The following is an 11,579-nucleotide window of genomic DNA, read 5'->3' on the forward strand; positions in this document are numbered from 1 at the left end:
GTTTAGGGCTATAAGTTTAAATGATAGATCGTTCCATGTATTGCTTGTTGGTTTGTTTTATACTATTCTAAGCATTCAATATAGCTCAGTGATCATTGATCACTTGTTATCCATGTGCATTGTAATATTTGAGAATATGAGAGCCTCAATTCCCAAGTTTTCATAAACAACCAATGTATCTTCCTCTAACGAGCATGATGCAAAAAAGAAAATCATTGGTAAGAGTAGAAATTTACCAAAAACTTATTGGGTGGATATATGAATTGGGAATGTAATTTTTATTGCATCATAAAGTTCAATGGTGCATGTCACATTAGGGGAATGCCCATCACGTACGCCATTTGTGGGAGCTCATACTCGGCTGCCAAGACCCACAGGCTGCTTACATTGTTTCAAGCATTTCAAGCCAAGTCCAATGGCTACCTCTCACATAGCCGGCACGTCTTTTGATTTTCTTTCGCTTTCTTTTTTTCACTTTCTTTGTGGTTAACATTACCCCCCTCCTAGCCGAGTGCCAGTCCCATGGTACTTGTTGGTCAGGGCTTGGTGGTGGATGGTTTGCCATGTGGGTCGATGATAGGAGCTCATGCTCGACTGCCAAGACCCACAGGCCGCTTACATTGTTTCAAGCATTTCAAGCCAAGTCCAATGGCTACCTCTCACATAGCCGGCACGTCTTTTGATTTTCTTTCACTTTCTTTTTTTCACTTTCTTTGTGGTTAACATTATCCCCCTCCTAGCGGAGTGCCAGTCCCATGGTACTTGTTAGTCAGGGCTTGGTGGTGGATGGTTTGCCATGTGGATCGATGATGGGGCTTTAGGGAGATTGGCCATGAAAAAGAAGCATAACAAAATGGATGTGAGGTTGTGGAGGCCGAGAAGAGATTGAGTGGGTGACGGGGGGTCTCCGAGGTTGGTGGTTGGTTGTGGGTTATCGAATTTACTTGAAAAGAGGATGTGCACTATCTGGAGATGTGTCTACCTCACCGTGCAGTGTATGATGTCTGTGCCAGTGGAACTATGAGTTGGGTTAAAAGCCTATAGTGTTGTCCCACACTTGAGGATCTAGATCGTGCAAGGGAAGGTGATGTGGGTGTGACTTAGGGAGAGAGGTCTCTAACCATAGATGAGTGTAAACTCCCTAGGCATGTCCTACCCTTGATGTGCCCTAAGTGTGAATTGGGGGAAGGGACTAGGGATATCATTGTCCCTAGATGCAATGTCTATGGCACTTTGATGGTACATGAGAATTCAATTTCATTATTTTCTCATGCTTCATCTTTGTCTTTTCTTTGCTTTTTTTCTTTCTCTTTCCCTCTTTTTTTTAAATAAATATATAATACATTAAGAGGGAGCACGCTAGATATCATCCCAATGCTCTTCAAGAGCTACATTGCGAGGAGGCCTAAGAGACTTGGTAAGAAAGGATCTGCTCTATAAGTAGCCTTTTATGTTAATACGCACGTTTAGGGGTGCCATTGAAAGAAGGGGTGATTGTACTTGGTGAATGGCTGTCATTCATATCTTCAAGGACCACCATACAAAAGAAACGTAGGAGCTTGGCCCTCATCATGAGGTGGGCCATTGTGCAGCTATCGATTCTTGCATTGAGATTAAAAAAAGAGTGGTGGCAATCAATCCTCTTCCACTACGGGCTCTTGCTTGAGTAAAATCTTGAGTACCTTGAGATAATTATAGGTAGTGATGAATTTAGAGTCAGGGTAGGATGAAAACCTGTCAAGGAAGTGCATGATGGATGGGTGGATGTCCCACTCAATGAAGCACATCTGGGTTATAGTCTATCCCTATTCTCCATGGACATGACATGTAGGTGGCATCATTACGCTCCTCCAATATGGTGTTATAGAAGGCCATCCAAGTATCAAGATTAGAGTCCTAGACATATCACCTCCATTTTGGTTGGGCTTCATATCCGCTGACGGTCTTTGGGAACTCCCAAACCTTGTCTTACCAATAGTCTACATGCTCTTTCTGCCACCTTGTATGGTATTTTCCTCTTTCATCTATCCATCAGTTCCCTAGATGTTGTGCGAGCCTGATTACTTCCTCCACCACTCTTAGAGACAGGACCATGTCTAAGGAGCAAGGGTAGTGAAAGGAGAATTCAAAAGGTTGGCATTTGTTCTCCCACTGCTCCTAGACAGCTAGTGCATGGGCTCAGTTTACAGGATAACATTCTTCTCTTTGCAGGATATGGACTTCAAGAACTTGTTGCAATTGGGACTCGAAGCCTCCTCTTCTATGCTTGCTCCACCATCTCTCTTCTCTTCTTTCTTGCTTTCACCATCCTTTCTAGAACTACGCTTCCCTCGAGATCTTTAGGTTGCGTCTCCTGTTGTGGTGGGCTAGGTTCATGTGGTTGATTTTCCTCATCTTTGAAAGGTGAGAAGGATTGTTCTGCACCCTAGACATCCAAGAAACAGCACCTCTAGCATAGGTGAATACATAGCCGGAAGTGGACTTCCTACTATCTTGCCAAGTGTAGCCATATAGCGTGCCACAACACCAACTGCAAAGGCAATATCTGGACGAGTGGTTATCATGGCATACATAAGACTACCCACTGCGGATGCATAGGGAATCTTGGCCATCTCGGCCCTCTGCTCATCTGTCTTTGCGAGCAATCATCTTGTGATACCTTCACATAATAAGGCAATGGACAGCCAATAGGCTTTACGTCCTACATGCGGAAGCGCTCAAGGACTTTATGAATGTACTCCCTCTATGACAAGTAGAGGAGTCCATGATACCTATCGCGTCTAATGCGCATACCAAGTATGTGAGCGGCATGTCCCAGATCTTTCATCTCAAAGCTCTTCTTGAGCTGAGCCTTAAGAGCATCTAGCTCATCATGAGCTTTCCCTGCTATCAGCATATCATCCATATAGAGGACCAAAATCAATAAAGAACCATCACGGGCTTTCTTCATGTAAAGATACGAATCCATAGCACTCCTGATGTAGCCTTGTGACTGCATAAAGACATCAAACTTATGATACCACTCCCTAGGTGCCTGCTTCAAGCCATAAAGACTTTTCTTCAATTTACACATTAGGTGCTTCTTGCCAGGTTTTGCAAAGCCCTTAGGCTGCTCCATATAAATCTCATCATGCAAGTTTCCATGTAAGAAAGCCATCTTGACATCCATGTGGTATAAATCCAAGTCAAGCTGAGCAACCAAAGCCAAGACTAAGCGCAAGGTGGTTATCTTAACCACAAGAGAAAAGACCTCATCAAAGTCCACACCATGCTCCTGCTTAAAACCCTTTGCTACCAATCTAGTCTTGTATGCTGGCTCGGGGTGTCTAGGGGTACTTTTCAGCTTGTACACCCACTTGCATAGCAAAGCCTTCTTGCCCATCGGCAAGGAAACCAAATCCCAAGTGTCATTCTTATGCAAGGAGTTTATCTCAGACTGCATAGCCCTCTCCCAGGAGTGACTGTCACCCCTGCGCATAGCCTCATCATAAGTGAAAGGCTCTCCTGCATTTGTAACCAAGACATAATGCATCGAGGGCTGAAATCTATCAGGTGGACGTTTGTCTCTAGTAAACCGTCTCACAACAGGCTTTGATGTCTGATGTCTGCCCAGCTGCCTGTCCAACACCCTGACCATGAGCATCTGGTGCAGCTGTAGGCTATCCAACTAGCTGTGCGGGAGCTCTCGACTCCTCCTAAAATATGACCCTGCGAATCTCAACAACTCTCTCAGGCTGCCGATGCATCTTGTCTTCATGGAAAACTACATCATGACTGGGATGACTTTTCGCACCTGCGGATCCCAGAGACGGTAGCCCATCTCGTCTGCATCCCTATAACTAAGGAAAATGCATTTGACACTTTTAGGATCGAGCTTACTTCTCTTGTCCCTGGACACATTGCAAAATGCCTCACATCCAAAGACACGGAGATGCACATAAGAGGGAGGTTTTCCAGTCCATACCTCCTCTGCAACCTGGAAATCCAAACCACTAGAAGGTGATCTGTTTATGACATGCACATCTGTACTAACTGCCTCAGCCCAAAAGCTCTCTGGTAGGCCTACATGGCTAAGCATACTGCGTACAAGCTCCTAGATGGTTCTATTCATCCGCTCAGCCAAACCATTTTGGAGGGGGGTGTCAAGAGCGGTCAACTAATGCTTAATACTCCTCTCATCACATAACTGCTCAAAAGCACGTAAGACATACTCACCCCCATTATCTGTCTTTAGGCATTTTAGCCTATACCCAAACTAGTTCTCAACCAATGTAAGCCATCTCTGAAACACAGCCAAGACATCGGATTTCAGCTTAATGGAATAAGCCCAAACTTTTCGTGAAAAATCATCTATGAAAGTAACAAAATACTTGGCACCACCCATAGACTGACAAAGCATGGACCCACAAACATCCGAATGTAACAATGCCAAGGGCTCACTCATGCGTGGCCTACCAGACTTCTTATGCATAGACCTAGTCTGCCTACCATAAAGACAATGCTCACATGAATCAAAACATGCATAATCAAGGGGCGATAAGTACTGCAAATTAGAAAGCATTTTCATTCCCTTCAAAGACATATGGCCCAAACGGGCATGCCAAAGAGATACATGTGGGATAGAACCCAGAGACAAAACATGATCAAGGGAAGAAGCTGATACAATCAAGGGATAGAGGTTGTCAGCCTTAGCACCTCTCGCAATCACAAGTCTGCCACGAGTGATCTTCCATGCAGAGTCTCCAAAACATACATGATATCCTGTGTCATCAAGCTATCCAGCTGACATGAAACTACGTGTCGAAGCAGGTACATGACGTACATCCTGCATAACAAAATTGCTGCCAGAAGGAAACTACAGCCTAACAGCACCAATGCCCACAATATCAAGAGAGCTATCATCACCCAAACGCACAGAGCCCGAAACAGTACGGTATGAATGAAACCACTCTCGGCAAGGTGTCACATGAAAGAACCCAACTGAGTCCAAGAGCCAACACTGTGCATACATAGAGTGGATCTCTGTCCTCTATGAAGCACTAGAAGAAGCTGCAAGGATATAATCATTATCATCAACATTCTCAGGCTGCATAACATTGATCTCTTTAATTTTAACACTGGACTTTGCAAGCACTATGCTGCGATCAAAAGACTTATCCTGCACTTTATCTTTTCCCTTATCTTTGCACCTTTCATTGTGCAGTTCATGGCATTGTGGCCTAATATGGCCCTTTTTTCCACAATGGTGACAAGTAACATCTGCACTCCTGCCACGAGATTTGCTACGTGACTTCCCACGAGACTTGGATCGAAATTTCTGAGAATTCCGTCCACGGCCACTGCCACTGCCATGCTTTTCATATTCATCATTCCTGCCTCTAACTATCATAGCATGCGACACAGGAGATGCATCCAAATTCTTACGATTAACCTCTTCTTGCAGAAGAGCACTCTCAACATCAGATAATTTCAAGGTAGCAGTAGAGGCACATAATGCAATGCGGAATACATCCCATGACTCATTAAGAGTACCAAGCAAGAAAAGAGGAGTGACATCCTCTGCAAAAGTGATGTCCTACGAAGTCAAGTTCTTGAGTATAGTATGGAACTGGCTCAAGTGAGCAGACATGGTCACATTCTCCTTCATGCGCAGATCCATAAGCTGCTTCAACCAATACATTTGGCTCGCTGGACTTTTCTTATCATAGAGATTCTTGCCAATACAATAGTGAACTTGCATAACTCATCAAGCTCAAGCCATTCCTCATCTGGCATAGTTGCAAGCGGATGCCCGCTCAATCTCAAAGGTTTGATATGCAATTTCTTCACCAACACCTGCCAAATCTGGCTCTTCCAATAAGAGTAATTCGTACCATCAAGCTTAGTGATGTTGAAAATAGCATGATCAATGGACGGACTCGCCATAATGCAGATTGAAAGACTGTAGACAGTTTAAAACTGCTCGTTGTTTACTGCAGAAAATGATAAAAAAATCACCAAAATCGAGAGAAAATGGCGAGAAAAGTGTAACCAAAGCTACTACCCACCAAGTACTAGTGAAAGTACATCATTTTAGAATATTTCAACATGAAAAATCCATGCTAGTCCAGAGTTATATGCTTGCTGTAATAAATAACAACAGGATACTGTGAGAGTCAACTCTTTGACCAAATCACTGCACTAAGTCAATAAATGACAGCAAAGACATGACCAGCTATAAATGACCCCCTGTACAATAGGGCAAAGTATACATAACACTGGTAAGACCTGACACTAGTAGGTGTATGCTCACAAGAGTGGAAAGCCCAAGCTCAAGTCAAAAGCAAGTCCAAGACATCAGTGCATGAACCATGCAGTATCCAAGTGTAAGAGATCCCAAAGTCTCAAGTATCTGCAAAATGCTTAAATAGCATAAACTTCCTGCTCAATGTCGATCAACCATACAAGATGCTCCCACTGGCACAAAAGGCGGATAAATGAGCTCAACAGCTCAACCAAACCAAGTCAAAATGCCAAAGACAGGTGACCAAGACAATGCCTCAATAGCATCCCAAGAGCATGGCGACTACAAAGCAAATGTAGGTAGTATCCATGAGTAAAACATACATCCCAATAAACTCTCCGATGTCGGCCCAAAGCATGAAGGAGACATGATTAACCATGGAGTATAAAGCGGAAGCATAGACCACATAAGCATCTTCAAGCTCATAACAACCTGTAATAGCATTTAATCACAGCTAATGTCATAAATGCCAAGCTCGATTTCAGTCCCAAAGTATCCCCAAAGGCATAGTCGAGTACATTCCATTCATGGGAAGCATCAATACATCATGCATAGTATCCAAAGCATAGCCGATAAGCCATAGGCATATGAAATACCTTGAAAATACCTTCAGCCCTGTTGATTCCAATATGTAAAATTTTGTGCAAACTGAGCAAGCAGTGGCTCAATCCAGCCGCAAAATCATAACCAAAAAATGGTGCATCATCCCGAAAGTATCCGAGCACCAAACGAGACCATTCAGGCATCAAATGCCAATGCCACTAAGCCCAAGCAACAAATGCCAATGTTACACTACTGTGTAATGTCTGTGAGCTACTGTAAACAGACTTGGGACTGCAAATCAGACCCAAAACATCACCCAAGTCAAATGCAAGTGTCAATGCTCAATGCCAAGTGTCCGAGGGCTCCAAATGAGTCAAAATCAAGTGTCAAAGGAGGGGCAGAGCTGTTGTTGTGACTGTCAATGCTGAAGATACATATGGGAGGGCTGCGTGATCGCACCAACTCTGCAAAAAATGGTGGCCAAGTTTTGGAGGGGTCCGGTTAAAGCCAAGGAAGGCCTCAAACAAGCTCCAGCAAGGGGAGAGCAGCCCACATATGAAATGAGAGCTGGGAGTGTAATGCCTGCCCTATGTTCTTCCAGATCTGAACTGCCTTTGTGACTGAGCTGAAATGTAGCTCAAGACCAAGCTCAAGAGAGCTCACTGAAGTGAGGGAGTAAAGGACAAAGGGCGGGGAGGAGGGGAACAAGAGTACATACCATTCAAAGATTGAGTTATGGCTGCCATGAAAATCTCTGCTGTAGGTATTCGAAGTAGAGCTGAAGCAAATGTGAGTCGGGTCGAGCTCCACAGATCCAAGAGCTGAGCTCTGATACCAGTTGAAAGGTGAGAAGGATCGAAGCTTGCACTCGAGAGCTATGGCGGGAGAGCAAGAGCAATAAAGAGAGACAATAAATGGGAACTCCAACAGTCACAATGTGTGACCGGACCTTCCTTTATTCAAACTGTCACTAAAAGAATAAAGAATAAAGTGACGGTGACGGACGCCCGCCACCTGCAGTGTGCAGTGGCAGTGACTATCAATGTAGTAATACACAGGCGGCTAGACGGAGACGCCTTTACCCCTAACAATCTTGGTCTTGCTCAAAATTTGGCCCCTTTTCCTGCACTGGCTCTTTTGGATTTTCAGTAGGGCATTGCATCTGTTGTTCCTACTTTCCAAACCATAACTCTAGCTCCTTTTTTGAGAGCCCAACCCACCTCAAGTACTATTGAGACCGTACCCTATGGCTCTTCTTGTAATTTTCAACTTTCTTTTTAGCCCTTCTATTGTGTCCTCACCTTTAGCCTGGGTCACATGCAACATGGTATTAAAAAAGGCTTGCGTTGGGCTTTTATACCTATCTCCAGTGCTTTCACCCTTGCTAGTGCCGTGATTCATTTACTTTCTGCCAAGGAAAGGCATTCAGCAAGGTCCTTGAGCCTTCCAGCACTCTTTTCTTCCCAAGTCTGGGGCTCCTTTCCTTGTCACAAAAGGAGTACATCCAAAAGGTCCTTGAGCGGTTTCATATGCATGATGTTAAGCCTATTGGCTATCCTTTACCTTCTCGTGTGAATATTAGTTAGGTCAATTATCCGCAATTTGATGAGCAAAAGGTTGAGATGGATAAGATACCTTAGGTATCCATAGTTGATAGTTTGATGTATACCATTTGTAGTGGGAGTTGTGGCATGCTATATGGATACACTTGATACGTGGCATTAGGATGTCGTAAAATGTATCATGAGGTACCTTAAGGATACTATAGATATGCACATATGTTATGGTGGCTAGGATACTGGAGTCATAGAGAGAGTACATGTAGACAATAAGAAATCCACCTTTGGCTATGGCTTCAGCTTTGCTGAAGGTGCTATTTTTTGGACATGTAGACAATAAGAAGCCTTCTCCTCCATCTTTTCTATGCCATGAGTCTAGCATTGAGACAATACCATTACCATCGATTCCTACTCCTGCCAGATCTTGAGCATTGTAAATGCCCCGAACAACGTAGTATGCTTAACAATTATGATATTCGCTTGTTTTCAAGATTTAATATAAAAGAGAATGAACACTTAAAGCTGAAAATGAAAATTACTCACAAAAGTATAGCCATGAAAATGTAAAAGTAATGAAGACAAGATTGAGGGTTGAAGATGGGCAACCCCCCTCGAAGGAATGTATTTCTGCTCAACCCAAGTCCCTTAGGGAAGAGCTCAGTTACAATCAACCTGAGAGTGAGAAAAAGGTAATTCTCACTCTCACAAGATCATGCAAAGATGTACAAACACACATGCATTATCTATTATGCAATGATAAGAACTGATTTCTTTACAGTATGAGAGAAGAAAAAGGGGAAATCAGCCTTTCTCCATCGTTGATCAGCAGTACATGGATAGGGCTTGCTTCTTGTTGCTAAAATGGAAGAAAAAGCTCGAGAAGGAGGTGCTGTGATGAATTTACAGGCTTGCTGTCCTGTAAACAGCAGTGATAGAAGAGGGCATATGGAGGAATTTGATAATGGAGAAGTGGGGGATGATGATGGGGATGGATGGGGCCAGTTTCTAGCTATCTGTGGGTGTTGTACATGAGTTTACAGCAAAGAAAAATGATGATCAATGAAGAAAAACGAGCTCTTATTTATAGGAGAGGGGAGAGCTAGTACAAAAGGGGAAAGTGGAGTAGCACAAGACAAGTGTCCAGCCACATGTCATGAGATGTGACAAGTGGTGGGACACTTGGAAACTTGTGTGACAAGTGTCTTGACACTTGTCTCTTCTCTATGGCCTTCCTTTTTGGGTTGAATACTGTCAAGAATAGAAACAACCAAATTTAGTAAGCACAGTCAGAGTACAGAACTTACTATTTTGAGAATGACATCCCTATTTTTTTAGGACTAGCATTTTTAGGCTAATTCGAGGCTCCTAAAATTTAGGGACCTCCTAAAATTTAGGGACCCCCCCAATATGGGTATCATATGAAATCTTTTTCCGTGTACATCGCAAAAATGGTATCCGAATCTTCATGTGACTTTCCTATGCAAAGAAATGTGCATTTCAAGCTTTCAGCCCACACATGCACATTATACAAGCATTTCATGATCATGCCATCTTGTTGATTGTAACTGTCTGTTCTGGTGGATCTAGCCCACACTTCAAGGCATCAATCCTTTCTATGTGCGAGTCTAACCCTGATATGCGTGAGTTCTAGTCACAGGCGCCCAATCGGGTCATATAGGTGGAAGTGTGAACTATCTTTTCTCTAACCCACCGCGTGGGTCCACCATAACCTGTGACCACTCATCAGTGGCCAGCTCCAATGCACTTTTCTTTATATCTAATTAGTGCAAAGGAAATAAATTTAATAAATCATTACATAGACAAATTAATGAAAAAGGATACAAATTCTGTTTCTATAGAGTTGTGACAGCCCTCTGGCTTTTATTCAGCTGTCCTCAGCTGAAAAGCTTCTTAATATTGCTGTAGAATATTTGGGTAATCCTTCATGAATTTTTCATCTACCCACTGTGCATCTGTTGTGGGTAGATTTTTGAATTTTAGTAAGAATTTTCGTGTCACAAGGCCACTTCTCGTGGTTCGATCCTTGAGAAACAAAATCTTTTCAGGTTCCAAGAGTTGCTCTGTTTCTTCAACTTCTGGGGGATCTTCAGTAATGGGTTCCTTTGGTTCTGGTCCTATGTAAGGTTTTAGCAAACTTACATGAAAAGCATTGTGTATTTTCCAATGAGCAGGAAGCTCAAGTCGATAAGAAACTTCATTTATTTTCTCAATCACTTTGAAGGGTCCAAAGTATCTACTGGAGAGCTTTGGAAAAGATGAATTTTGACCAGAACCTTGTTTGAGCCTGCTTTTATCAAACTTTAGCAAGACATATTGACCTTTTTCAAAAGCCAAAGGTCTTCTTCGTTTATCTGCTTGCTTCTTTTGTCGCTCTTGGGAAACTTTGATAGTGGCTCGAACTTGATCCATTGTGGTTTTTAAACCTAAAGCAAACTCATCAGCAGCAAAAATCTTATCTTTAGTGCGAATAATTGGAGGAGGAATCACTTTACCCTGTATTATTTCATTTGGAGCTTTCCCTGTGGATGAGTGCACTGTATTGTTGTAAGCAAACTCCAATAATGGAAGATATTTCTCCCATTGTGACTTATGTTCACTAACATAAGCTTTCAACATATCCAAAAGAGTGAGATTCATCACCTCTGTTTGGCCGTCAGTTTGAGGATGAAAAGCTGAGGAGAACTTTAAAGTGGTTCCCAAATTCTCAAATAAAGCACGCCAAAAGTTACTTGTGAATTTGGAGTCTCTATCTGAAATGATCTCAGAAGGCATACCATGTAATCTGAAGATATGTTGAATGAAAAGTCTTGCAGCTTGTGCGGATTTCAATGTTTTATGACATGGAATAAAATGTGATTGTTTGCTGAATCTATCAATTATAACCCAAATCATATCATGACCTTGAGGTGTTCTTGGAATACCTGAGATGAAATCCATTGTGATAGATTCCCATAGATCTTTGGGCACTGGAAGAGGTTGCAACAATCCTGGAATCTTCTGCCTATCATATTTGGATTTTTGGCATACCAAACAAGCCTCAATGAAGTTATGTGTATCTCTTCGTAACGTTGGCCAATAAAAGTAGCGCTCAATTGCACTTAGAGTGGCTGCCCTCCCTCTATGCCCTGCATAAGGGGGTTCATGACTTTCTTTAAGCACCTTTTGTCGAACAG

Source organism: Lygodium microphyllum, chromosome 2 (genome assembly GCF_053477565.2).
Source record: "Lygodium microphyllum isolate KBCC chromosome 2, Lygodium_microphyllum_v1.1.10, whole genome shotgun sequence".
Lineage (NCBI taxonomy): Eukaryota > Viridiplantae > Streptophyta > Polypodiopsida > Schizaeales > Lygodiaceae > Lygodium > Lygodium microphyllum.